We start from the raw sequence: 6,800 nt of genomic DNA on the forward strand, positions 1-6,800 counted from the left end.
CGACGATGTAATATATTCTTTCAATGGTACATAAATGGAATTTGCCTAATTTAGTTATAAAGCTATTAAAATAGTACATTTTATTAAAAAAGCCACTTTTAAAAAATATGAGTGTTTTGATCTAAATTTTGTGATGCTTTTAAAGAAAAAATAAAACTGATGTTTTGCTTCATTTACATTTCTATGTAAGTGACTGTTGAAATAATGAAATAATTGATTCATTGTGTGAAATCTGTTCATTTATTAATCTATTTGCACACATCCATTCATTGTGTATAATTATTTACATAGGATCCTTCTTTAACCCTAGCCTTACCCTCAAGTCACAGTTCTAGAATCTATTATAAAGCCTAAATATGAACACATGGTATTTAATCATCAGAGCCAAGGACGAGTCTTGTCTGCCACTCCGGTATCTGACTCAATGATGCTCTTTTGTAGAGCACTATAAGCATTACATTGGTTTAGAAACATAGTTATGGTTCATTATTTTCTGGAGTTAGAATAATCCTTAGAAATGATATCATTTCATGTGTCATGCTAGAAATCTCTACTTTTGGAAGGCTAGAGGAGTTAAACTCATTTTCAGTCTTTAAAAGTAGAACATTATTGTCCACCAAAACACTTAGAAAAACAGGATGATTTCTATCACCTCTTAAGCACTACTCAATGAAATATTGCACAATGTAAAATATATCATCAAGTCCATTTTCACTTAGGACTTGCATTTTTGAGTCCAGTTGAAATGTGAAGATTTTCCCCCTTGTATCTGAGCCAATCTGACATAGTGGTTTTTAGAGGAATACGATTATTTTGCCACCTGAAATCTTAAAAGAGCAGAATTATATCTAACCCCCTTGAGATGAGTCCATTAGGGATGGAGGAAGGCTGCTTCTTTGATTTTTGTGAAAACCTAAAGAGTAAGAAAGAATAATTTCTCAAAAGTGAATTAAGGAGGAAGACATCAGCAACAGGCAAACCTGGAGTTCTCTGGCTTCACGCTCTCGCTCTGAAAGCCTACAGAAATGATGCAGCAGCAAGAGTTCCACCTGGAATACTCGAACTCTAGCTGGAGCCTATGATGATTCCTTGGCCCTTAGAGAAGAGAAAAACTATAAGAAAACAACAGGGAACTAGATCTCTTTACTTAGGGTGCCCTGCCCTCCGAACTGGGAGGTTATCACTTATAGAAGTGTCGTATCTAATGGTTTTTGCTCTTTCTTGGGTCACTTTGGAGGAAGTTCCCTCCTACCTCTGCTTAGAAACACATTGATTTGGGCAATATGAAATTAATAACAAAAATATATGAGGAACTAAAAACTTCATCAGCAGCCCCCAAACATTCATATAATGAATGAAAAAAAATTCAACATCAGTCATAATTAAGAAAATGCAAGTCAAAACCACAATGAAACATCTCATTCCAATTAGAATGGCTATGTCAAAAAGTTAAAAATAAGTAAGATCAAATACCAAGACATTACAGAGAAAGAAGAACTCTCATATTTTTTGGTGGGAATGTAATTAGTACAGCCCTTATCAAAAACAGTATGTGTGTTCCTCAAAAAAATAGAGGTAGAACTATAATATTATCCAAAAATACTCCTGTAAGATATGTACCCAAAGGAAATGAGATTAACAGTTGAGACATCTACCCCTGCTGGCTTATTATAGCATTTTTTTCTCAGTAGCAACAGAGTAAAACTAAGTCTTGAGTAAATGAACAGAGAAAGAAAATATGTATACCCCAATGGAATGTCATTTACCCATAAAAACATGAAATTTTGTCATTTGCAGAAACATGGCTGGAACCATAGTATAGTATGTTAAGAGAAACAATGTAGGCACAGAAATGCACATACCATGCCCTTCACTTTTATGTGGAGGAAACTAAAATACACATGATCACATACAAGTAGAGAGAGGTATAAGAAACTAGAGAGTAAAATAGTGATTATGTAGGGCTGGGAAACGTAAGGTTGAGTCGAGACAGGATGGGAACAAGTAGAAGGGGACAGTTATCCAGAGAAATGTCCTGTAATATTGTACAACCCCATAAGATAGCTGTGGTTGACACCAATTGATTATACATTTCAAAACAGCAAATAGGATTTAAAATTTTCCCACCTCAAAGAAATAAAAATGTTTGATGATGGACATACCCATTGCCCTGATCTGACCAAGACACATTGCTGTTAAATGTTACACTGTATCCCACATACAGTTCACATTCTTAAATCAATTCAAAATAAAAATATGCTTAAAACATTAGTATAATTAAAAAAGATTTATTTATTTTTATGTGTTTAAGTGTTTACCTGCATGTATGTATGTATGTGAACCACATGTGTGTATGGTGCCTGTGGAGGCCAAAAGAAAGCACTGCATCTCCAGGAGCTGGAGTTATTCATGCCATGTATGTGCTGTGAACTTAGTCTGAGGCCTCTGCTTGCAACAAGTGGTTTTGACCCCTGAGCCATCTGTTTATCCCCAATCATTAGCATTTCTTCATGCTAATGGTAAACTATCAAAAAACCAATAATATTCTATTCATAATAGCTACAAAAACTAAAATAACTGGAAATAAATTCAATCAAGAAAGGAAAATATCTCCATGATAAAAGGCATAAAATTATCTTATAAAAGGGGGATATTGCCCCTACTAGACACTATAGGCTAGCAAAATGAAAGTTCACTGCCAGGAATGGGCTACTTCTTTTCAAGCTGTTGACCAGGGGTCCCATAGACCCTCAAACCATACTGGCCATTTCCTCTGCTCTTGATTGTCCACCAGAACTTGATGGTAAGACCCTGTTGCAAAGACACTAAAAATGAGATGTAGAACCAACAAGAAGAAATAAAACTGGTGCTGACCTCAAAGCTTCATCTTTACTGGCTAGCATTCATAGTGAGTACTACTAGAAGAGAAAATTGATCATCATCCTTACTCAGTTATGAATCCTGTGAGGTACAGCAACTGGCCAGAAAATATATGCCCATTGGTGTAATAGTGGCATGAACATTATGGGGAAAGCCAAACACTTTCTATTGGATTTAAGGTTTGCTTCATAAGATGGAACCCATACTTGACACTGATATCAGGCCTAGGGTCAGGCCTGGTTAGGCGGGTCAGAAGTCATGGGGAAGACCCTACTACTACTATTCTGCTAAGTAGATATAGTATTAAGCTGATGCCTAATGACTTATTGTTATACCTACAGATTAATGTATCTATATACTCACAAGAGAACATATGCAACAGATGGTGATTAACACAGAAACCTACAACTTGCCAATGCGCAGAGAATAAGAGACTGCAGTGTGCTTATCCCTGAATAAGACACCTCTATCAAACTTTTGTCTCCCCAGGCTCAAGGATCATTGTGGAAGAGGAGGCAGAAATATTGTAGGAGCCAGGGATGGTGGATGACCACAAAAGAAAATTTTTCTAGGAAACTGCGTGGTTGTCATATGATCTCACAACAATGGTGACATCATGTACAAGTTACACATAAGCTCAAGCAAGAAAAATTCCCAGCATAGACATAGGGAGGTGGGTAATAAACCCCAACTATATAGTTGGGTAACTTTTGGCAACCAATAACTGCTGGAGGATAGAGAGTCAGTCTGTTTTAAAGGTGTGAGCTTTGGTAGGTTCAAAAGTCTCCAGTGGATCGACCCACACCAAAGCCACTTGGGGACACAAATATGACTCTATATAGGCATATATATAATATATATTATATATATAATAGAGCACATGAACTTGGGGGTGGTGTTAAGGAGGGATCAGATAGGGGAGGGGATTAAATACAATAAAAATGTATGAAATTTGCAAAAGTCATTTTGCAAAAGCTCAATTTAAAAAATTAAATATGTGAAAATAACTATATCTAACTACACCATGAAAATCATGCATTGTTATAAAAACAAAATATCTGCACTGCTCTATTTGTATTATCAATAAAGTGAACATAGTTATAAAGCCATAAGAAGTTAAATACTGATTGTTGAATGATGTGGGAGGGCTCAGCTACTGTGAGTTGTATTCCCCCTGGGCAGGTGGTTCTGAGTTGTAAATAAAGCAGGCTGAGCACAGACCAGGAGAGCAAGCCAGTAAGACGCATTCCTTCACTGTCTCTGCTTCAGCTCCTGCATCCAGGGTCCTGCCCTGCTTAAACTCCTTTGCCTTGGCTTCTCTCAGTGATGGACTCTTACTTGGCAGAGTAACATGCAGTAAATCCTTTTCTCCCCAAGATGATTTGGTCAGTGTTTTGTCAAAAGAACAGAAAGCAAACTATGATAGATACCTAGGAGGATAAAGGCCCAGTGACAGTCAACGGGAATAAAGTCAGGTTAGCTGTGGTCACAGATGCAGTTCTGAGTTTGACCTTGAATCTTGTGAGGCTGTCATGTTTCTATCAGTTTTCAGTGATAACTTCCATTGTTAAAGAAATGCATCAAGTTAATCTTCCTTATCCTACATTTGTAAAAGGAGTATTAAACATGGAACATCTAAAAAAGCATAGAATATCGATGAAAGAAATGGAAATAAATACTGTGAATGAAAGTTTCCAGAAAAACCTTGAATCTTCAAACTGGACTTTTTCTGCAAGGCCGATTAACTGATTAGAGCTTCAGAGATTGTGGAGAGTCTGGAATATTGCAGGTCGAAGGCCTAATTGCCATTTATCTCAGACTACCCTTAGCCCCTAAATAGCCATTTCCTTGCCCATTTCTGTTTCTGACATGACATCCCATGATTAACAGACAAAACCATTTTTGAAAGGTTGTTATTAACAAACCAACAAGTCCCACCAACCAAAAAGCTAAGACTGTCATCAAGTAGCATCTGAAACCCATAGTAAAATTTCCCCCTGCTTTTCTATGACCTGCCTGCTGAATGTATCCACCAATGTATTTGAAAAATGTCTTGATTTATGACTTTTCTTTGATCTGTTACTATAAAAACTTCTTGAAACTGCTTCCGCAGTGGAACACGGAATTTGGGGCAACCTGTATCTGTGTTCCCGGATCATGGTCACTCATATTTGGCTCCAGAATGAACTCTTATGCCCTTTGAGGGAATTATGCTTTTGCATGGACAACAGAAATAAATGGCATTATGATAGGTTAGAATCATATTTCATATGAAAATTTATGTACAGATTATATGCAATCTTTATCAATTCAAATTCCAAAATGTAATCCTAAAATTCATGTGGAGCATCGCCCTCCAATGTTAAATAATCAAAGCAATCTTGAATTTAAAGAACCCAGATTGGATAGATGGCTCAGTTGGTAAAGTGCTTGTCATACAAGCATGAGGACCTGAGTTCAATCTTCCAGAACTTACATAAAAATGCCAGGCATGATGGTACACACTTACAGTCACAGTGTTAGGGAGTGGAGACAAGTGAGCACTCTGAGGAAGAAAACACCTCACGTTGAATTCTGGTCTGCATATGCATGGGAACATACAAAGTACCTACTGTTTCTGCTCTGTCTCTCTGTCTCTGTCTATCTCTGTCTCTGTCTGACTGTCTCTCTCTTTCTCATGTGCATGCACGCGCGCACACACACGCACACACACACACACGCACAAAAGCAAAGTTTTAAGGCATCACACTTCCTGACTTCACTGTGTCTACCAGGCTGTAGCAACTGAAACATAGAAAGAGGTGAACTGATCGTTGGAACAGAGCTGAAAGCCCAGAAATAAACCCATATGTTTCTGGTCAAACTGATTTTCAACACAATTGTCAGAAATATACTTTTTGGAAAGGACAGTGGCTTCAATAAATGGTGTTGGGAAAACTGAATATTTGCATTCAAAAGATTGAAACTGTATCCTTGTCTCTCATGTAAAAAATCAACTCAATATGGATAAAGATGCAAAACTGTGAAAAAATATGGGCAAATCTTCTTGACCTTTGATCTAGATAAGAACTTCCTTGTATATGACTTCAAAAATAAGAGAAAAATGAAAACAGATTAAGGGAATTTTATCAAACTAAAAGCTGGTTGTTCTGCAATAGAAACTATCAGCCCAGGAAGGAGACAGCTATAGACAGGAAAAGATATTTTCAAAGTAAGTATCTGATGAGGGTTAATATTCTAAAATATGTGAAGAACTCAAAAATTTTATAAAAATTAAATCATCCACTTAGGAAATGGATGAAAAATCCGAATAGATATTTATCAAAAGAATACATGGTAATGCAAATCAAAAGCACAGTGGGTTATCACCAAACAAGCCATGAGAGAGTAAGATCTGGAGAGTATGATGGTAGGTGTCTGTGGATGCTGCAACAATACCCATTACTTTTGGTCCCAATCTAAAAAATTATTTAAGGAAGGAGAAGAAGAGTATTTCATTGTATTTAGTCCTGTACATTTTTACTGATTTATTTTATTTTCTGCTTATTCTGGTTTTCTTTTCTTTGTGAAATTCCAAGTCTTCCTTTATAATGGTCTTATTTCCTTTAGAGAACTTTCCTTTTCAATTCTTTAAGGATGGATTTACTTAGAAAAAAAAAACTCCTTTTATTTCCCTTCATTGAATGATGTTTTATGTTTTATCTTTATTTTTAAAGAAGTATTTTTTTTTCACTAGCTAGTAAGTAGCTAAAGCACCAAGAGACTCTATCTCAAGGTAGCAAGTCCTTGACAGAAGGAAGACATTTAGCACTGCTCTGGCTTCTGCACATGCAGGCACACTCTTGTATACACACACACACACACACACATACACACACACAAATAAAAAAAAACATCCTGAAAGACTTTCTCGCTCATGT

This window comes from Nannospalax galili, unplaced genomic scaffold (genome assembly GCF_000622305.1).
Source record: "Nannospalax galili isolate Female #2095 unplaced genomic scaffold, S.galili_v1.0 scaffold109, whole genome shotgun sequence".
Taxonomy (NCBI): domain Eukaryota; kingdom Metazoa; phylum Chordata; class Mammalia; order Rodentia; family Spalacidae; genus Nannospalax; species Nannospalax galili.